This window comes from Aegilops tauschii, chromosome 2 (genome assembly GCF_002575655.3).
Source record: "Aegilops tauschii subsp. strangulata cultivar AL8/78 chromosome 2, Aet v6.0, whole genome shotgun sequence".
Lineage (NCBI taxonomy): Eukaryota > Viridiplantae > Streptophyta > Magnoliopsida > Poales > Poaceae > Aegilops > Aegilops tauschii.
In genome coordinates this window covers 317,645,703-317,668,695 of record NC_053036.3, presented here as the reverse complement: position 1 = coordinate 317,668,695, position 22,993 = coordinate 317,645,703, and positions in this window count along the sequence as shown.

Sequence of the window (22,993 nt, the reverse complement as noted above, 5' to 3'; positions counted from 1 at the left end):
TCGCCTCCGTCAAGAAGGACGGGAGTTGCCACGCCGGAGTCCGGCACTGTCGCCTCCTTGGATCATGTAAACCATGCGGATGAGAACGGTCACTACTCCACCTCGTACAGCATGTCGTCGACAGTGGCACCGGAGGCAGCAACCTGCGACATAGACTTGCCGCCACCGCACGTAACAGAAGACCAGGAGTATGACACAACCACCATGATTGGAGAAAGGGGTCGGGAGGACGATGTGATCGAGAGTGGTCGTGGAGCTGATGGGGTGGAGACACAATAGGTACGACGTTGCTTGGTTCTTCGAGATTGTCCCTTACAACAATCTTAGCATGCATGTGTACAGTACATTGTCATGCCAAAAGCTAGATCAGGAAGTCAACATAAGATGTTTCTCTCTAATGAACAATTTGAGGATGACATATTAATAATTTTGTACACAATGATTTGCTGATATTTGGCTTGATAGTACAGTAGCTTGTTCAAAACAAAGTATTCTGCCCATGAAGCACCTAATGTAAAATTAATGTGTTGTGAAGAAGAACATAATATATATTTTACATTGTGGTAATGTAACTTTAATTCTCAACTCTTTTTACTGTAGGTGGTTGATAAAGTTGGGCAAGCTTTGATCGTTCCCAAAGTTGGAATGTCATTCGATTCAGAGGAGAAAGCATATGACATGTACAACACATATGCCGGCAAGATTGGGTTTAGTATCAGAAGGAACCAGACAAAGCGCCGCCAAGATCAAACTATATACCAGAAATATATAGTTTGCAGTAATCAAGGAGAATGAGAAACCGAGTCATCAAAGGCCACTACAAGAACAGGTTGTGAGGCCTGTGTTGAATTTAGTGTCAGTAGAGAAGGGATTTGGACAGTGCAAAAGGTTGTAACCGATCACAATCATTATCTTGCTAGTCCCAATAAGTTGCACAACTTGAGGTCTCAACGACGTGTTGTAGAAGCGGACATAGCGCTAATTGGTCAGATACGTGAAGCTGGGCTGAAGCCATCTCAGGTGTATGATTTCATGGTAGCGTTCTACGGAGGAGTCCACAAAGTGCCATTCTCAAAAATGGATTGCAATAATGAGATTGGTAAGGAAAGGAAGAAATATTTAGAATCCAATGATGCAAAAACACTGTTAGAATACTTGAAGAATAAGCAGAGGGAGGATTGAATGCGGATATGTTAATGCATCCATGATAACATTCTCAACAGATGTGTACGGGCAGCCTGTGACCATGCATGCTCCTTTCGTCCAAGGCGGCTTTACAAGTCTTCTACAAGGAGTTCAACAAGAAGCCACATTGTTCTCGTCTGTTAGAAAGCTACATTTCGATAAATAGCAGTTCTGGACCTGTAACATGTTTTCTGTTTTAACTTGTGAGTGTGACATGGTTGAAGTTTGACGATTTTTCATATGCTTTCGAGAATAATTTACTCTTATCATTTTGATGGAGTGCCAAATCATAGAAATATGGAACCTTGCTTTGTAATATCTACAGGATTATCTATTTATTCTCATAGGGCTGCTTTATACTCCTTGGTGTTTAAATTTCAGACCAATGTGAATCGATTTGCAATCACATTCTAATCAGGGCTGTATGAGTACAATGAAATGTTCAAATGTAAAATGTGAAATCTGCATGCTTTCACTTATCATACATTGATGTCATGCTTTTCTAACAAAAAGGAAGTGAGGTTCTCTCTTGTAAAGGCTAGCAGGACCTAGCTGTGCTTTCCTATTTGCAACAAAATCAGGATATGAGCATGTAAAAGATGATCTAAAACATCAGTTATTTTTGCAATTTACAGATGATCGCAAGTATCTATCCTTTTACAGATCAGAAAATCAATAATTCTTAACAATTCACAATAGAGAATCATCATTATTTTCATCATAAGATTTTCAATCTTGTAACTCACTCAAGAAAGTACCATGTAACCAAAAGAATGCTTCCTTGCAATCGATTAAGCAGAACATCAGCGAGCATTTTACAAACTAGTGAGTGCACACGGGCGAGCTCATGGCCACGAGAGGACAATGGCGCCATGCACACACGTACTTGCCGAGTGGCACTGCACGCCATCAGCCAGCATGGGCTCCTCCATGTCGAACTTCGGCCGCCATGGCGGCTGCTAGTCTGATCTGGATCTTCTGACGGCGGCAACTCAAGTAGCTCTGTAGCGTCCAAGATGCGGTTCTATCCCAATCACGTGATGAATTCATGATTGGGGCACAATCGCATTTCGAGCGCATAGCAAGGTGGATATCATTACAACATACCATGTACTGAATAGATGAGAATACAAGATAAAGGCTTACACTCGCCACAAGCTACAACATGAATACAACATATCAATACATAGCAGTCATCATACAGAAGAGCAGGATCTGACTACGGATGAAAACAAACGAAAAAGAAGAACGACAACCACCCTGCTAATCCCAGGCTCCCGACCCGGAACCTATCCCTTGATTGAAGAAGAAGAAGCAGAGCGAATAGCGAAGGTGTACAGCGACGTGCACGAGCACGAACTCAAGCTCGAGGTCATGGCCATGGCGGCCGAAACCAGCGACGCGCAAACGATGGCTATGTGGACAAATGAGAGTAGACAGGGAGATGGGAAGTATTGGGGCTTCACCGATGAAAGGATCGATATAGTTGACTAGAGGGGGGTGAATAGGCAACTAACAATTTTTAGCTTTTCTTTACCAATTTAAACTTTGCATCAAAGTAGGTTGTCTAGATATGCAACTAGGTGAGCAACCTATATGATGCAACAACAATAAGCACACAAGCAAGCAAGAGATATAGCACAAATAAGCTTGCACAAGTAAAGGCACGAGATAACCAAGAGTGGAGCCGGTGAAGACGAGGATGTGTTACCGAAGTTCCTTCCCTTTGAGAGGAAGTACGTCTCCGTTGGAGCGGTGTGGAGGCACAATGCTCCCCAAGAAGCCACTAGGGCCACTGTATTCTCCTCACGCCCTCACACAATGCGAGATGCCGTGATTCCACTATTGGTGCCCTTGGAGGCGGCGACCGAACCTTTACAAACAAGGTTGGGGCAATCTCCACAACTTAATTGGAGGCTCCCAACGACACCACGGAGCTTCACCACAATGGACTATGGCTCCGTGGTGACCTCAACCGTCTAGGGTGCTCAAACACCCAAGAGTAACAAGATCCGCAAGGGATTAGTGGGGGGAATCAAATTTCTCTTGGTGGAAGTGTAGATCGGGGCCTTCTCAACCACTCCCAAGCAAACCAACAAGTTTGATTGGCTAGGGAGTGAGATCGGGCGAAAATGGAGCTTGGAGCAACAATGGAACTTAGGGTTGGAAGAGGTGGTCAACTAGAGGAGGAAGACACCCCTTTTATAGTTGAGAACAAAATCCAACCGTTATCCACCTAACCAGCCCGCGACTTGCGGTACTACCGCCCCTGACAAGCGGTACTACCGCACGGCCATACGGTACTACCACGAGAGACCGCGGTACTACCGCTGCAACGGCAGGAACTAGGACAAGCCTGAAGCACAGAGGCTGAGAACGGTACTTCCGTATGCGCGGTACTACCGCTCCCCCTTGTGGTACTACCGCAAGGCAGGAATGGCCTAGCCTGCGAAGGGCGCGGATGAATAAAAATACATCTGTGCCTACTTCCGCTGAAAATCAGACGATGCAAAAATCCAACACGGTACTACAGCTGGAGGAGCGGTACTACCGTGTGACAGCTGAGCCAGGCCGCACGCGGTACTACCGCACACAAGGTGCGGTACTACCGCGGAGGCGCGGATGTAAAAAATTACATCCGCCCCTACTACCGCAATGCAGCGGCACTTGGCCTGGGGGCCACGGTACTACGGCTCCAGAGAAGCGGTACTACCGTGGGCTCCTGCGGTACTACCGCGCCGAGGTACGGTATTACCGCAGGTGCCTGCGGTACTACCGCTCCAGGGAGCAGTACTACCGCAAGCCCAATATCAGCAACCAAGACATAATGCACAGAGGATAAACGGAGGATGCTCCAAAGCGCAGGGGAAAGGTGGAGACAAGGAAGAAAATGTGTACGTGATGATTCCACCCGAACCTTTCCGACGCGGACCCCCTCTTAATAGTACGGCTTTCCTACGACTCAAATCCACCAAAAAGAAACGTAGAAAAACGTCATCTTCAATAGTCTTCGAGGGGCACCAAACCGTCTTGTGCCTAGCGATGAAACGTCTGAGAAACTCAAGGCACACGATTAGTCCGCAAAAGCATTGTCATCAATCACCAAAACACCTTAGGGATAAATATGCCCTTACAATCTCCCCCTTTTTGGTGGATTGATGACAATACGGGATTTGCACAAAGGGAAATAAAATTGAGCAAACGCAAACCCCTCCTCTCTAAGATATAGACGGGCTCCCCCTAGATGTGTGCAATCTAGACGGGTGCTTTGGACTGCACATCACACATACTAGGATCAACACTCCCCCTATATTTTAGAGACAAGGCATATCTTGCAATAGTAAGACTAACACTAGACAAGATAGCAAATAGGAGCATAACATAAGTAGCACAATATATCATAAGCTTGCTAAGATAGGATAGAGTGCATATGTCTTACACCATATGAAGGATAAGTCTCAAAGGCGCAAACCAAACCAAAGCAAACGAGGTTCAAATGATAAAGCAAGCACACCAAACATGACACACGACTCGCAAGCACACAAATCCCTACACTCTCTCCCCCTTTGGCATCAAGACGCCAAAAAGGCAGAGAGGACACCTACACACAAGGGGTGGCTCAGGCAGAGAAATCGCTCCAACACTCCCCGTCAGATTCGGCGGCCGGGACGGTCTCCTCGATGTCCTCCTCAGAATCAGTCCACTTGTAGCCTTGCTTCGCCATCCATTTGGCCTCCGGGGTGATGTGCCTCTCTGACCCGTCGGATTCTGCCTCACCAAAGACCTTCATGATCCTCTTGTCATGGCGGCGACTCTCCTTGGAAGCAACGTGAGTCCTGTACTGCCCCTTTGCCTGCATGCAGAACAGAGTCTTCATCTTGTCCTTCAGCTTCTTGGCCCACGAGGGCTCAGAGGAACGATGGGTATACCCAGCAGCACGGTCCTCAGCAACATCCTCTGCCTCAGCCTCCTCCTCATCAACAGCCCTCCTAGCAGCAGACGCCTCAGCACGAGTAGTAGTGTTGGCCCACTTGGGCTTGACACAGAGACTTATGGACTCATGCCGAATCCAATCTGGAGCAAGGAACTGATCACTAGGGAACAGCTTCTCCCAAGTCTTGGAGATTAACATAAACATGTACGGTCCATAGATAGGTACCTTGCGGTTGAACACTGCGAACCGAAGCTCACACCACATGATATGTGAGACATCAAGTGGTTGAGTCTGAGACACACGTGCCTCCTCGCACAGGAGCATCATATCCACCAGATAGGCATGTACCTTGTCCTTGTCGCCAATGCGAGGAAACAGAGAGTTGCGGAAGATGCAATACATGATGTCCAAAAATGGGTTCAGCACCCACGTCGACTTGCCACCGGGAAGCACCTTCTCAAATAGTACTGCTGGAGCCTGTTCTTGCTTGCGGACTCAGGGTTGGCATGAGGGCGAACACCTGCGGGAGTGGTGAGCCCGTCATCCGGAACCTGTAGTAGATCCATGAAATCCTTCCAGGTAGCAGTCAACTGACGGCCATTGGTCATCCAAGTCATCCTCCGCTCCTCCCTAGGGTGAAAGTGAACTGAGGCAAATAACTGACAGATAAGCTCAGGGTCATAGTCCAGGTGGAAGGATATCACATGTTCAATACCAAACTGCTCCACCAAATCCAGAGCCTCTCCAAAGTACTCACGATACTTGTCCTTCCTCATGTGATTCATGTCAATCCACTTGACATCCACGTAGGTGTTTTGCTTGGCCTTGATCACATCCAGATAAATGAGAGTCTGCTGCTTGGTCCAAAACAAGTCATTGCCTCTGAAGATAGCACGAGCATTCACATATGGGTTGATCTGCCTGCGAGGGATAAACTCAGAAAGTGGAATCTCGTCCATGCCCTTGGCAGGTTCCTTGTACTTGCTAGCTGAGGTCTTGACATTGCGCTTGGGGGCACTGGAGCCCTCTGGTGCTTCATCTTGATTGCGTAGTCGCTTGGAGCCAGTGTCATGACTGGGATTGGAATGGCGAGCAGGGGCACCGGAGCCACCACCTAAGACACAAAGCAAAAGCACACACAAAGAGCGAGAAGAATCAATGCAAAGACCTTAGCAAGACAAGAGAAACAAGTAGAAAGCATACGTGGTAATTGCCAAGAAGAAGATTGGACAACAACGGTAGTACTGCCAGGTCGCGCGGTACTAAAATTTTAGTACCGCTCCTAGTCGCGGTAGTATCGTGCAAAGACACGGTAGTACCGGGGCTTGGAGCGGTAGTAGGATCTTAGTACCACATCATGTGCGGTAGTACCGCACCTGACGGGCGGTAGTACCGAACCTGCGGTAGTACCGCACAGGAGATGCGGTAGTACCACACGGCGGCAGATCCAAACCATTTTGAATCTGAGAAAGACCGCGAAAACGTGGCGGTACTACGGTTGATCAAATCTACCCGGGACAACATATCAAGTATAATTTCTACGCAACACTACTCTCCTACATCCTACTCTTGCATAGATTTGGCCTAAAATCTCAAGAACACATGCATCTCCCCAAAAACCTAGAGGCAAAAGAACAACCAAAAGAGAGAGGGAGTGGGGGAGAAACCTTGGTCCATGGTAAGAGGAAGTGGTGGGGAATGATCCCACCGGTCGGAATCCGAGAAGAGTGGCCGGAGACGGAGATCCGGCGAGGGTCTCCGGCGCCGTTCTTGAGCGAGCGAGAGAGAGGCGGCGGGGGCGAGAGACAAGTGAATGGGTATGGGGAGTTGGAACTCCCCTGCCCGAGTCATAACCCCCCACGCGCTCTCGTCAGCGCGGTAGTACCGCGCTTCATCGCGGTACTACCGCTCGGGCGGAAGTGCCGCACCAAAGCGGTAGTACCGCTCTCCCATGCGGTAGTAAAAAATTACTGCCGTGCTGGGTGCGGTAGTACCGTGCTCTCCACACGCGGTAGTACCGTGGCAGGCCGCGGTAGTACCGTGAGCTCAAGAAAATGCACGTTTCAAACACAAAGAAAGAGAGGTCTTCGCGCGGAATCTTCAAACAAACGAGACACCACAAGAACACACTCAACACGAAGAGAGAGGGGCAAAAGACAACAAGACTCAACCTAGAGACACCACCTCTCTAAAGAGAGGGCGGTGGCCGGAGCCACCTATGTTTGAGTCACTTGGTATGGCACCGCGAAGAATTATCCTTGGGCCCATGACCAAAACTCATCTTTGAAGCACAAGTACCATCAAAAATGGCTAATGTGAAAGAGTTGATCAATTTATGCATAATGGGGGGAGGGAGAGTTCATTGAGAGAACAACGCTCCCCCTATGTCCATGCCTACATCTAAACAAGACAACAAGTTGAGTATGGTGGGGTGTGCAAGGGTTCAAGCAACATTGCTCGAATCAATGATATTTAGCTCATGCCTTAACTCGTGAAATCTTGCTTCATCCAACGGCTTCGTGAAAATATCTGCAAGGTTATCATGAGTGTTGACGTAGTTGAGCTTGATCTCCCCTCGCCTAATGTGATCCCGGATGAAGTGATACCGAATCTCAATATGCTTCGTCTTGAAGTGTTGCACCGGGTTGAGAGAAATATTGATGGCACTTTCATTGTCACACCAAAGAGGCACTTTGTCACAAATGACACCATAATCCTTTAAAGTTTGCCTCATCCATAAGAGTTGTGCACAACAACTACCGGCCACCACATACTCCGCTTCGGTGGACGAGAGAGAAACACAACTTTGCTTTTTAGAAGACCAACTTACCAAAGAGCAACCAAGGAATTGACACCCTCCGGAAGTGGACTTCCTATCCACTTTGTCTCCCACCCAATCGGAGTCCGAATACCCTACAAGCTTGAAGTTTGCTCCTCTTGGGTACCATAAGCCAAAGTTTGGGGTATGAGCCAAATATCGAAAGATTCGCTTGACCGCCACAAAGTGGCTTTCCTTAGGTGCGGCTTGAAACCGTGCACAAATTCCCACACTCAACATGATATCCGGTCTAGATGCACAAAGGTAAAGCAAGGATCCAATCATGGAACGATATACCTTTTGATCCACCGCTTTACCATTGGGATCAATGTCAAGTTGGCACTTGGTGGGCATTGGAGTGGAAGCCGGCTTGACATCACTTAGCTTGAATCTCTTGAGCATGTCTTGAGTGTATTTCGCTTGGTTGATGAAGGTTCCTTCTTTTCTTTGCTTCACTTCGAAACCAAGAAAGAACTTCAACTCTCCCATGGAAGACATCTTGAACTTTGATGTCATGAGTGCGGCAAATTCCTCATTGAAAGCTTTGTTAGGGGAACCAAAGATAATGTCATCAACATATAGTTGGCACACAAACAACTCCCCTTTGACCTTCTTAGTAAAAAGAGTGGGGTCGATTAGCCCAACTTCAAACCCACGATCTTGTAACAACTCGGTAAGGTGGTCATACCACGCACGTGGGGCTTGTTTAAGGCCATAGAGTGCCTTATCAAGTTGATACACATGATCGGGAAAGTAGGGATCCTCGAACCCGGGGGGTTGCTTGACATAAACCAACTCATTAATAGGACCATTAAGAAAAGCACTCTTCACATCCATTTGTTGTAACTTAAAGTTATGATGAGAAGTATAAGCAATCAACAAACGAATGGATTCAAGGCGAGCAACGGGAGCAAAGGTTTCACCGTAGTCGATACCCTCGACTTGGGAGTAGCCTTGTGCCACCAATCGTGCCTTGTTGCGAACGATGGTCCCATGAGCATCTTGCTCGTTCTTGAATATCCACTTGGTTCCAATGACATTGTGGTTCCCCGTTGGCCTTGGCACTAATCTCCACACCTTGTTGTACTCGAAGTTGTTGAGTTCTTCATGCATGGCATTAAGCCAATCCGGATCTTCGAGTGCTTCATATACCTTTTGGGGTTCAACACAAGAGACAAACGCATGATGTTCACAATAGTTCGCCAATTGTCTACGAGTGCTTACCCCCTTTTGAATGCTTCCAAGTACATTCTTCATGAGATGACCCTTGGTGGAGAGCTTGGATGCAATCTTGGCGGCACGACGCTCCAATTCCTCCTCGGTGGTGAGTTGAGGAGCGGTCACTTGATCATCTTGAGCGCCATCTTGAGCTTGTTCTTGATCTTGAACTTGCTCGGAGGAGATAACTTGACCTTGGGCATCACTTGGTGTGTGAACACCGTCATGAGGATGATCTTGCCCTTGGTCTTGTTCATGAGGTTGAGGGCCTTCACTTTGTTCTTCGGAAGCGTGTGGGCCTTGGGTTGGTGATGGCTCCACTTGAGTGGAGCATTGTCCTTCTCCTTCGGCCACAAGGGGTTCCTCAATGGGTAGGATAAAACCAACACCCATTCTTCTTATGGCCTGGGGAGGAATTTCATCACCTACATCACAAGTGCCACTTTACTCCACTTGGGAGCCGTTATTCTCATCAAACTCCACGTTACATGTCTCCTCAATAAGTCCCGTGGATTTATTGAGGACACGGTAAGCATGAGAGTTTGTAGCATAACCGACAAATATGCCCTCATAAGCTCTAGCCTCAAATTTAGACAACCGAACACCTTTCTTGAGAATGAAACACTTACACCCGAACACCCGAAAGTACTTGAGGTTGGGCTTGTTACCGGTGAGTATTTCATATGGAGTCTTGTTCAAGCCCTTGCGGAGGTAGATCCGATTGGATGCATGACACGCGGTGTTGATGGCTTCGGCCCAAAAGCTGTATGGAGACTTGAACTCCGCCATCATGGTCCTTGCCGCATCCATCAACGTCCGGTTCTTCCTCTCCGCAACACCATTTTGTTGAGGGGTGTAAGGTGCGGAATATTGATGCTTGATCCCCTCATCACTAAGAAACTCATCCAAGGTGTAGTTCTTGAACTCGGTGCCGTTGTCACTTCTTATTGTCAAGATCTTTGCATTGTGTTGACGTTGGGCTTCATTTGCAAAGTCAATGACGGTTTGTTGGGTCTCGCTCTTCCTCTTGAAGAAATACACCCAAGTGTATCTTGAATAGTCATCCACAATCACCAAGCAATACTTTCTACCCCCAAGACTATCAAAGGATGGAGGCCCAAAGAGATCCAAATGAAGGAGCTCCAAAGGCCTCTTCGAGTAAATGATAGTCGTGGGAGGGTGAGCCTTCTCATGTAGCTTTCCTTCGATACAAGCACTGCAAGCACGATCTTTAGCAAAACTAACATTCGTTAGTCCACGGACATGGTCCCCCTTGAGAAGACTTTGCAAATATCTCATATTGACATGGGCTAAACGGCGATGCCAAAGCCATCCCACGTCAACTTTAGCCATTAGGCATGTCGCGGTCTTAGTGGGTCGCTCCGAAAAGTTAATCACATATAGACCGTTCTCGATATGCCCAACAAAGGCTACTTTAAGAGTCTTGCTCCACAAGAGGGCCACGGTATCAATATCAAAGAAAGTGGCAAAGCCCATGACTGCAAGTTGACGAACGAAAAGTAAATTGTATGCAAGGGGCAACAAGCATGACCTTCTCGATCGTGAGATCATGAGAAATGACAACTTTGCCGAGTCCCAATACCTTAGAGGACGAGGCATCACCCCACTCGACATTGGTGGGCATAGATGGAATCTTGTGCACGTCCACCACCAAGTCCTTGCTTCCGGTCATATGATTTGTAGCTCCACTATCGAGCAACCATGATCCCCCACCAGAAGCAAACACCTACAAGAGATCAATGCTTGGTTTTAGGTACCCATTTTGTAATGGGTCCTTTGATGTTAGTAACAAGGGTCTTAGGAACCCAAATAGACCATTCAATATACTCATGAGGAGAACCAACAAATTTGGCATAAACATGCCCATCACTAGCACGACATAACACATAAGAAGGGTTAAAGTCGCCGGCTTTGTTGGGAGGGGTGGCATTGCCCTTCTTGACATCGCCACCCTTCGCATTGTTCTTCTTCTCCTTGGAAGCACCCTCTCCCTCCTTCACAAAAGTTTGCTTGAGAGGAGGAGGTCGTTTGGTCTTGTCATTCTTCTTCTTGTTCTTGGGCTTGGGTGCGAACCCAATCCCCTCCTTGGCCACAGCTTCCTTTTGATTGCTCAAAAGGTCATTGAGGTTCTTCTCACCTTGTATGCATGACACAAGGCCTTTCTCAAGTTGCTCCTTCAACTTAGCATTCTCCTCAACAAGATGCACATGCTCACAACAAGGGTTAGTAGAATTTGCATTATCAATTAACACCATATGAGGAAAGGTGGCTTTCTCCTTGGTTAGCTTCACTTGGAGTTGATCATGAGACTCCTTGAGGCTAGCATGAACACCCTTCAAGACTTTGTGAGCCTTGTCGAGAATGTCAAACTCCTCTTTGAGTCTAGCAAGATCAACCCCAAGCTTTGCCTTCTCGGAGTTTAGCACACGAGAAACAACAAGAGCATGATCAAGGTGTTTCTTTAACTTAGCATGATCATCGTTGTGTGACTCCTCAAGAGCCAAACGAAGACCACGCTCTTCGTCAAGAGCATTGGAAAGATCCGAAATCTCATCGGCATAGTCACGACCATGCCCCTCCATCTTAGAGATGGTATCTTCGTGAGCCTCGATCATGTCATTGGCTTCACCAAGTTGTTCCAAGAGAGCAACAAAGTGCTTCTTAGATTTACCCTTGAGTTTACCCATAAAGGTCTCAAACTCATTCTCCTCCACATTTGTCCCCTCATGTTCATCAATGCAATCCGAAGAAGGATGATTAATTATGGTAGATTTGATGTTGGGGGTTACCTTGTTGGTGGCTTTAGCCATGAGACACTTGGCGGTGATGCTCTCATTGGGTGAGTCGAAGAGAGACACCCGTGGAGTCGTCGCAATGGCAACAGAGACCATGGCAACCGACTCACCATCTTCATCATCGTCATCATCGTCATTGTACTCTTCTTTTACCACCAATGCCTTGGGAGGAGTCTTCTTGGTGAAGTTGCTCTTGTTGGGAAACGACTTGGCCTTGTCCTTTCGGATGAGCTTGCCACCATTGTCTTCCCTCTTCTCATAAGGGCACTCCGCAACAAAGTGGCTCACATTGCCACAATTGAAGCAAGTCCTCACTCGTTGCTTGCCCTTTACGCCACTTGAATTGTTCTTGTTGAAGTTGGGCCTTGAGTTCTTCTTGCTCCAAAATTGCCTTGAAGCAAGGGTCATGTGTTCATGATAGGCATACTTCGTATCTTCGAGGTTGCTCTCCTCTTCTTCCTCTTCATCCTCTTCCTCCATACTAACCTTGGCCTTTAGAGCAAGGTTGGGCTTCTTTACTCTTTGAGAGCGTAGAACCGCATTGTCGGCGGTCTTGTCCAAGATGCTCATAGCAACGAACTCATCCAACACTTCACTTGAGGACAAGGTGTGGAAGTCCGGCCTTTGACGAATGATGGAGGACATGGCTTTGTGGTAGGGCATCATTGCCTTGAGGAATTTGCGCTTGATCCAATTGTCATCTGTGTCCTTACTTCCATGATCTCGGAGAGAGACCGCGAGTTTGGTTACTCTCCGATAAAGCTCACGAGGTTCTTCATCTTCTTTCATTGCAAACTCATCGGCTTCATCTTGCACCACTTCATAGTTGGAGCGTTGAATGCTTGCACTTCCCCGATAGAGGGAAACCACTTGGTGCCAAGCATCTTTGGCCATGGAGTAGGGCCGGAGATGAGGAAGATCTTCGGGTGGGATTGCTTCTTGGATGATGAAGAGAGCATTCTCATTGAATTGATTATCCACGGCTTCTCTAGGAGTGAAGTTACTTCGGTCGTGCGGATAGGAACCTTCTTCAATGATTCTCCAAAGGTTAGTGTTCACATGATTTAAATGACGCTTAAAACGATAAACCCAATAATCAAATTCTAAATTCTTCTCAATCTTAGGGGCCGGGCCGGCATGATTCAAATGAGTGGAAGGAAGCGGTCCACCATAGACAAGTGGAGATTCCACATGGGCAAAGATTCCAATGCCATTTTTACCACTAGAAGAAGGAGCTTTCTCGCTAGTAGCTTCCCCCTTGTCGGAGGTAGCATCCGTCACCTTGTTAGCGGGATCACCCACTTTCAACGGTGCGGTGGAAAGTTTAAGCCCTTCTAAGAATTTATTAAACATGCTTTCGACCTCGGTCATCATGGAGGTTTTCAATGTGTCCAACGCCACATTGAATTCCTCGCGAGAGACCGCGGTTCCCCCATCTCCCGTAGACGAGACCGAATTCGCACCGGAGTGCTCCTCCACACCGTCTACGACGTCAACCATACTCTTCGGACGATAAAGTCCTTAATAAAGAGACGAGGCTCTGATACCAATTGAAAGGATCGATATAGTTGACTAGAGGGGGGTGAATAGGCAACTAACAATTTTTAGCTTTTCTTTACCAATTTAAACTTTGCATCAAAGTAGGTTGTCTAGATATGCAACTAGGTGAGCAACCTATATGATGCAACAACAATAAGCACACAAGCAAGCAAAAGATATAGCACAAATAAGCTTGCACAAGTAAAGGCACGAGATAACCAAGAGTGGAGCCGGTGAAGACGAGGATGTGTTACCGAAGTTCCTTCCCTTTGAGAGGAAGTACGTCTCCGTTGGAGCGGTGTGGAGGCACAATGCTCCCCAAGAAGCCACTAGGGCCACCGTATTCTCCTCACGCCCTCACACAATGCGAGATGCCGTGATTCCACTATTGGTGCCCTTGGAGGCGGCGACCGAACCTTTACAAACAAGGTTGGGGCAATCTCCACAACTTAATTGGAGGCTCCCAACGACACCACGAAGCTTCACCACAATGGACTATGGCTCCGTGGTGACCTCAACCGTCTAGGGTGCTCAGACACCCAAGAGTAACAAGATCCGCAAGGGATTAGTGGGGGGAATCAAATTTCTCTTGGTGGAAGTGTAGATCGGGGCCTTCTCAACCACTCCCGAGCAAATCAACAAGTTTGATTGGCTAGGGAGTGAGATCGGGCGAAAATGGAGCTTGGAGCAACAATGGAACTTAGGGTTGGAAGAGGTGGTCAACTAGAGGAGGAAGACACCCCTTTTATAGTTGAGAACAAAATCCAACCGTTATCCACCTAACCAGCCCGCGACTTGCGGTACTACCGCCCCTGACAAGCGGTACTACCACACGGCCATACGGTACTACCGCGAGAGACCGCGGTACTACCGCTACAATGGCAGGAACTAGGACAAGCCTGAAGCATAGAGGCTGAGAACGGTACTTCCGTATGCGCGGTACTACCGCTCCCCCTTGCAGTACTACCGCTAGGCAAGAATGGCCAAGCCTAGGAAGGGCGCGGATGAATAAAAATACATCCGTGCCTACTTCCGCTGAAAATCAGACGATGCAAAAATCCGACATGGTACTACAGCTGGAGGAGCGGTACTACCGCGTGACAGCTGAGCCAGGCCGCGCGCGGTACTACCGCACACAAGGTGCGGTACTACCGCGGAGGCGTGGATGTAAAAAATTACATCCGCCCCTACTACCGCAATGCAGCGGCACTTGGCCTGGGGGCCACGGTACTACGACTCCAGAGGAGCGGTACTACCGTGGGCTCCTGCGGTACTACCGCGCCGAGGTACGGTACTACCGCAGGTGCCTGCGGTACTTCCGCTCCAGGGAGCAGTACTACCGCAAGCCCAATATCAACAACCAAGACATAATGCACAGAGGATAAACGGAGGATGCTCCAAAGCGCAGGGGAAGGGTGGAGACAAGGAAGAAAATGTGTATGTGATGATTCCACCCGAACCTTTCCGACGCGGACCCCCTCTTAATAGTACGGCTTTCCTACGACTCAAATCCACCAAAAAGAAACGTAGAAAAACGCCGTCTTCAATAGTCTTCGAGGGGCACCAAACCGTCTTGTGCCTAGCGATGAAACGTCTAAGAAACTCAAGGCACACGATTAGTCCGCAAAAGCATTGTCATCAATCACCAAAACACCTTAGGGATAAATATGCCCTTACAACCGAGGATTTTGCCGGCGTCGTCGAACATGGTGAAGGCGTGGAGTCGAGGCAAGGACGCGCTGACGAAGACGTATATGAGCAAGTGGATGAGGACGCGCTCCGGGAAGAAGATGTAGCTGATCCGGGGCGCGTGGACGCGGACATAGTGGAAGGAAATGGCGGAGAGGCGGCATGGGGAGGCGCTGACGGAGACGACAGGAAGCTCGCTGAACTTGGTGTTTCTCCGATCCGTGAAGGAGACGAAGTAGAGGAAGAAGGGGACGTCGTGGATGGAGTCCTCGGGCTCGGCTGTGCGCGTGAATCACATCGGGGCGGCCTCCTCTTGCATCTAGACGAAGAAGCGGGGACCCAGAGGCTCTCCTATTGTAACGCCCCGAATCCGATGTGCCAGGTGTCTTCCGTTTATTCGTCGTCGTTGCCATGTCATTTGCTTGTGTGTTGCATTTTACCATGTCATCATCTGCATTGCATCCTTATATTTTCAAAACTTGCATCCGGTCTTTTCCCCGTTGTCCGTTTCGCGTTCCGACACTCTCACACGCGCCCGTTGCACCTCTCAGACCTCGTTTCGTGAGTGGCTTAAAAATGTTCTCAGAATGGGATGAAACTTGGCGTGCGGTGTTGTTGTAGAGTAGGTAGACCGCCTGTCAATTTTCGTTCCATTTGGAGGTCGTCTGGCGCCCTAGCGGTTAACCGTGTAACCCCGAAACCCCTCTCTCTTTGCAGTCCAGCCCCTCTTCACCACAGCCCATTAGCCCATCCAAACCCCCTCCATGCTCTCGGTCGTCGGATCGTGATCGTGTGGGCGAAAACCGCACCTCATTTGGACTCTCCTAGCTCCCTCTACCTATAAATAAGTCCCCACCCCCGAAATTCGTAGTCCAAACCCTAGCGTCTTCCTCCTTGCGCCGCCGTACACATCTTGATGCCTTAATCTTCGTTGCAAAACTGCTAAGTGATATGAACTGCTGGAATCTGCTGATTGTTAACATCTTGTATGCATCTTGTGAGTGGTGCAACTTTGTACCTGTTGATCCTATGATGATGATCTTGATATGCACATGTTATTCTCTTCATGCTCTACATGTTTGTGTGATTTTCATTGATGTTAGGGTGCATATAGATATCTTAATCCCTGCTGCAAAAGTGCATGTTGTTAACTGTTGGGACTGTTATAACTTGCTGTTTTGTCATTTTCATTGCATTTTGTGGGTGCATCTTTTGAGCATGATGTCTACATGTTTTAGGAGAATATTCATGCCATCTTTAGAGGGGTGAAATGCATGTATTTTTATATGCCCTGTAGTGAGTGCATCAAGCCTGTGAAGTGGGCTACTCGCTGTTAATGTTCTGTCAATGCTGACTGTTATATCATGTTGCTATGTTTGCTTGATGCTACCAATTAATCCATGCATAATCTGGAGATGCTTAGTTTACATGTTTTGTTGTTCATGTTATGCTCTATCTTTTCATGCCTTTTGATGCCTCATATATGTCCTGTAGTATATGTTTTCATTTCTATGAACATGCCTAAATGATGTTCCAGTTTTCTGTTAACTTCATGATGCCATGTTATGAGCTCGATATTGATTAATCTGTGCCTCTTTTGGAGTTGCTCCAATTACATGATTTGAATTATGATATGAGTACTCTGTTCACATGCCATGTTTGTTAATTTTGGATACCATATGACCTTTGTTCCAAGCTTGTCAATATGCTATCATAATGTTGCTGTTTTACACTTGCTGAAACTGTTACAACTTTTAATCTTGCCATGATGTTTTGAGCATGTTCTAGGGGTTTATAGAGATAGCTCAGTGTTCATGTTTTGTAATTATTCACCTGTACATCACGTCCATGCCTTTTGTTTTCATGTTGAGGTGCTGTAGAATGTTGTTTTGATGCTTGCAAGTTGCCGAGTTGCTGTTTTGGACAGTTTGTCCTTTAAACTTGTATAGAGTATATGTGTTGAACCGTTGCTCCATTTTGAGTGTGCTCTATATGAAACTTGCTTAGTTTTGCATGTAGTTTCATGTTACCTTGTTGCATCCATGTTTTGATTGTGTTTTCTTGATGTTTGAATGCATTTTGCATCAATGCCATGTTTAACTTGTTTTGCTCATATCTTCTAGGCCGTAGCTCCGAAGTAAATGAACTTTATATGTAACTTGACTAGAAAATCATGTAGATCATCTTGATGCATTTTGAATTAATGTTTAACAACTTAAACATTGTGTTCTAATCATATTTGGACCAATTTTGAAATTTGCATATGAGGACTTACCGGAATTGTTATATGTTGTTTCCGGCCTCATTTAAACTTGCTTTGTTGTGTTCTTCTTGTATGCATCATCTCTTGCCATGAGTAGCTTCATGTAGCCTTGTCATGCATCACACTTGGATGTGCATCATGCCATGTTTATGTGTTGTGTGTTTACCATGTTGTTTGCTTCTTTCCGGTTGTGCTTCTTGTCGTTAGTTCCCGTTTCATTGCGATCGTGAGGATTCGTTCGTCTACGCTTGGTTCATCTTCATGGCTTCGTCTTCTTCATGGACTCATGCTTCTTCCTAGCGGGATTTCAGGCAAGATGACCGTCACCTTGGATCTCATTACTATCATTGCTATGCTAGTTGTCTCGATGCTATCGCTATGTCGCGCTACCCACCACTTGTTTATCAAGCCTCCCTAATTGCCATGATAGCCTCTAACCGTTTACACCCTTCCTAGCAAACCGTTGTTTGGCTATATTACCGCTTCGCTCAGCCCCTCTTATAGCGTTGCTAGTTGCAGGTGCAGTTGCAGGTTGTTCCATGTTGGGACATGGATATCATGTTTATGTTGGGATATCACAATATCTCTTATTTAATTAATGCATCTATATACTTGGTAAAGGGTGGAAGGCTCGGCCTTATGCCTGGTGTTTTGTTCCACTCTTGCCGCCCTAGTTTCCATCATACCGGTGTTATGTTCCTTGATTTTGCGTCCCTAACACGGTGAGGGGTATGGGACCCTCTTGACAGTTCGCTTTGAATAAAACTCTTCCAGCAAGGCCCAACATTGGTTTTACATTTGCCTACCCACTACCTATATTTCTTCCCTAGAGAGTCGCGCTCCTGAGGGTCATCTTTATTTTAGCCCCCCCGGGCCAGTGCTCCTCTGAGTGCTGGTCCAAACCGAGCGATGTCCGGCGCCCCCTAGGCAACCAGAGTCTATGCCAACCCGACGTCTGGCTCATCCGGTGTGCCCTGAGAACGAGATATGTGCAGCTCCTATCGGGATTTGTCGGCACATTCGGGCGGTCTTGCTGGTTTTGTTTTACCATTGTCGAAATGTCTTATGCACCGGGACCCCGAGTCTGATCGGATGTCCCGCGATGGAGGATTGTCTCTGCGGATCGTGAGCTTGTCATGGGCTAAGTTGGGACGCCCCTGCAGGGTATAAACTTTCGAGAGCCGTGCCTGCGGTTATGTGGCAGATGGGAATTTGTTAATATCCGGTTGTAGAAGACTTGAAGTTAACTTAATTAAAATACACCAACCGCGTTGCGTAACCGTGATGCTCTCTTTTCAGGGAAGTTCGAGAGGAGAACACGGTTGGGTTATGTTTGAGCGTAAGTAGTTCAGGATCACTTCTTAATCACCACTAGTTGGCGACCGTTTGCGTAGATTCTCATCTTACTCTTGTATTCGTAAGTTAGCCACCATACTTGCTTAGTCGCTGCTGCAACCTCACCACTTTACCCCTTCCTTACCCTTTAAGCTTTGCTAGTCTTGATACCCATGGTAATGGGATTGCTGAGTCCTCGTGGCTCATAGATTACTACAACACCAATTGCAGGTACAGGTTATGCGATGATCATGATGCGAGAGCGATGTTTAATGTTTTGGAGTTCTTGTTCCGCTTCTTCTTCGTTCGAGGGATAGGTTCCTGGTCGGCAGCCTGGGCTAGCAGGGTGGATGTCGTTTGAGTTTCTGTTTGTGTTTCATCTGTAGTCGGATGTTGTTCGATGTATGATGTATTGATGTATTCTTGTGGCATTGTAGGCCTTTTATATGTATCCCCATCTATTATGTAATGTTGATGTAATGATATCCACCTTGCAAAAGCATGCCAATATGCGGTTCTATCCTTGGTGGGACCTTCGAGTCTCTTTAGGACAGTATCGCATATTGGGCGTGACAAGTTGGTATCAGAGCCTCGACCGACCATAGGAGCCCCCTTATTGATCGTATAGTTTGGCCGATGTCGAGTCTAGAAGAAAACTTTCTCGGAGTCTAGTTATATCGGAGAGTAGGACTTATTTTTACTCCTCAACCCCCTTCGTCGCTTTGGTGAGAAATCTTGACGTAGGTGTTTTGACTTACTCCTCTCCCCCTTCAATTTTTCTTTAGGATCACGCGGTTAGTTTTTCACTCATTGCGATGTCAGCTCTTTTCATCCGGTGCTCTCTCTTCAAATGTTTCGATCCTGTTCATCTTTTGGCAAGATCAGTCCTCAGTTCTTTCTCAATCGACGTTGTTTCCCCGTGTGAAGTTGTCTTTCTTTTTCCCACCCACCCACCCTTTTTTCTTCGCGAAGCCGGAGTCCGAAATCGAGTATCCATCCTACTCGTGCGAAGCCTTTGCTTTCTTTCCTCAAATATTTCAACTAGTGTTTTCTCTTATTCATCGGTTCCCCGTTCCAGTTGCCTTGTTTTTCCCGCCCTCCCACCCTTTTATTCCCGGAGTCTAAGCCTCTATTCGAGGAGCAATTTCATTCGTGCGGAGCCTCTTCAGTCTTTCCTCAATTGTCTCAACCGGTGAATTCTCGTCAAGCTCATCGTTGTTCATCTCGTTTTCTTTCCGGTGGATCCAATTCAAACTTTTTTGTTGTTGATCATATTCTTTTCCTCGAGTCAAGTGTTCCCCTTGCTTGTTCGCCTCTCGCCAGTTTATCCTTCTGGAGTGATGAAGACATCTCAGAAGATTCATGTTTACATTCAATTAATTCGAGGTCATCACTTCATTCGAGTCTTTCAATCATTCTGGTGCATCATTTCTCATTCAAACAATCCTTCCAACGGTGTTTCTTTTCAACGGTAAGGGCTGTCATGGATTTGGGTCCTTCCTGGCCGAGGTGACGCGCTAGCCATTCATCCCTGACGCCGTGTTTGAAGGCTGCGAGGGCTTCTGCGTCCGGATAGTCTACAATTTGGTTCTTTTTGACTAAGAACCTAGTCCAGAACTCCCTGACTGACTCGCCGGGCTGCTGGACACTGTGACTTAAGTCATCGGCATCTAGAGGCCGGACATATGTTCCTTGGAAGTTGTCTCGAAAGGCGTCAATGTAATCTAGAGGCCGGACATATGTCCTCTCAATGAAAGCACCAATGTCGGTGTCAAAACCGGCGGATCTCGGGTAGGGGGTCCCGAACTGTGCGTCTAGGATCGATGGTAACAGGAGACGGGGGACACGATGTTTACCCAGGTTCAGGCCCTCTCTATGGAGGTAATACCCTACTTCCTGCTTGATTGAACTTGATAAATATGAGTATTACAAGAGTTGATATACCACGAGATCGTAATGGCTAAACCCTAGAAGTCTAGCCTATGGGTATATGGTAATGAATGTGTCCTATCCGGACTATGCTCTCCGGTTTATATAGACACCGGAGAGATCTAGGGTTACATGGAGTCGGTTACATAAGAAGGAATCTTCATTGTGGTCACCTAGCTTGCCTTCCACGCCAAGTAGAGTCCAATCCGGACACGAGTATGGTCTTCGGTCTTCGTGTCTTCACAGCCCATCAGTCCGGCCCATGGATAGCAGGCCGGACGCCCGAGGACCCCTTAGTCCAGGACTCCCCCAGCAGGCACGGGCGCAGGCGGAGCACGGCCACGGCGGCCTTGGGCGCGGGAAGGTGGCGTGGAGCGGCAGACACGGTGAACGTGGCACGGGCAGGTGGCCGCGGACGCGCAGCAACGGGCGTGGTGCGGCGAACGACACAGAGACGGGGTGAAACGAGGATCGAGGGCGCGCTCACCGGGCCCTGTAGGCGTGCAACAGCGTGCTCGAGGAGGGCTTGATGGCGGCATGCTCCGGCGATGGGGACGGCGTCCTCGGGCGCGAGCAGATCCGTCGAGGGAGAGGGAGATGGGAGCGCGAGGTGGCGGGCGACGAAGCCGGCGAGGGAGAGTCTGATACGTCTCCAACGTATCTATAATTTTTGATTGTTCCATGCTATTATATTATCTGTTTTGGATGTTTATGGGCTTTATTAAACACTTTTATATTATTTTTGGGACTAACCTATTAACCCAGAGCCCAGTGCCAGTTTTTGTTTTTCCCTTGTTTCAGTGTTTCGCAGAAAAGGAATATCAAACAGAGTCCAAACGGAATGAAACCTTCGGGAGTGTTATTTTTGGAATGGAAGCAATCCAGAAGACTTGGGGTGTACGTAAGGGAAGCAACAAGGAAGGCACGAGGCAGGGGGGCACGCCCACCCCCCTGGGCGCGCCCTCTACCCTCGTGGGCCCCTCGTGGCTCCCCTGACGTATTTCTTCCTCCTATATATACCAATATACCCTAAAACCTTCGGAGAACAGAATAGATCGGGAGTTCCGCCGCCGCAAGCCTCTGTTGCCACCAAAAACCAATCGGGACTCTGTTCCGGCACCCTGCCGGAGGGGGGATCCCTCACCGGTGGACATCTTCATCATCCCGGCGATCTCCATGACGAGGAGGGAGTAGTTCACCCTCGGGGCTGAGGGTATGTACCAGTAGCTATGTGTTTGGTCTCTCTCTCTCTCTCTCGTTCTTGAGGTGGTACGATCTTGATGTATCACGAGCTTTGCTATCATAGTTGGATCTTATGATGTTTCTCCCCCTCTACTCTCTTGTAATGGATTGAGTTTTCCCTTTGAAGTAATCTTATCGGATTGAGTCTTTAATGATTTGAGAACACTTGATGTATGTCTTGTCGTGCGTATCTGTGGTGACAATGGGATATCACGTGATTCACTTGATGTATGTTTTGGTGATCAACTTGCGGGTTCCGCCCATGAACCTATGCATAGGGGTTGGCACACGTTTTCGTCTTGATTCTTCGGTAGAAACTTTGGGGCACTCTTTGAGGTTCTATGTGTTGGTTGAATAGATGAATCTGAGATTGTGTGATGCATATCGTATAATCATACCCACGGATACTTGAGGTGACATTGGAGTATCTAGGTGACATTAGGGTTTTGGTTGATGTGTGTCTTAAGGTGTTATTTTACTACGAACTCGAGGGCTGTTTGTGACACTTATAGGAATAGCCCAATGGATTGATCGGAAAGAATAACTTTGAGGTGGTTTCGTACCCTACCATAATCTCTTCGTTTGTTCTACGCTATTAGTGACTTTGGAGTGACTCTTTGTTGCATGTTGAGGGATAGTTATATGATCCAATTATGTTATTATTGTTGAGAGAACTTGCACTAGTGAAAGTATGAACCCTAGGCCTTGTTTCCTAGCATTGCAATACCGTTTGTGCTCACTTTTATCATTAGTCACCTTGCTGTTTTTATATTTTCAGATTACAAATACCTATATCTACCATCCATATTGCACTTGTATCACCATCTCTTCGATGAACTAGTGCACCTATACAATTTACTATTGTATTGGGTGTGTTTGGGACACAAGAGACTCTTTGTTATTTGGTTGCAGGGTTGTTTGAGAGAGACCATCTTCATCCTACGCCTCCCACGGATTGATAAACCTTAGGTCATCCACTTGAGGGAAATTTGCTACTGTCCTACAAACCTCTGCACTTGGAGGCC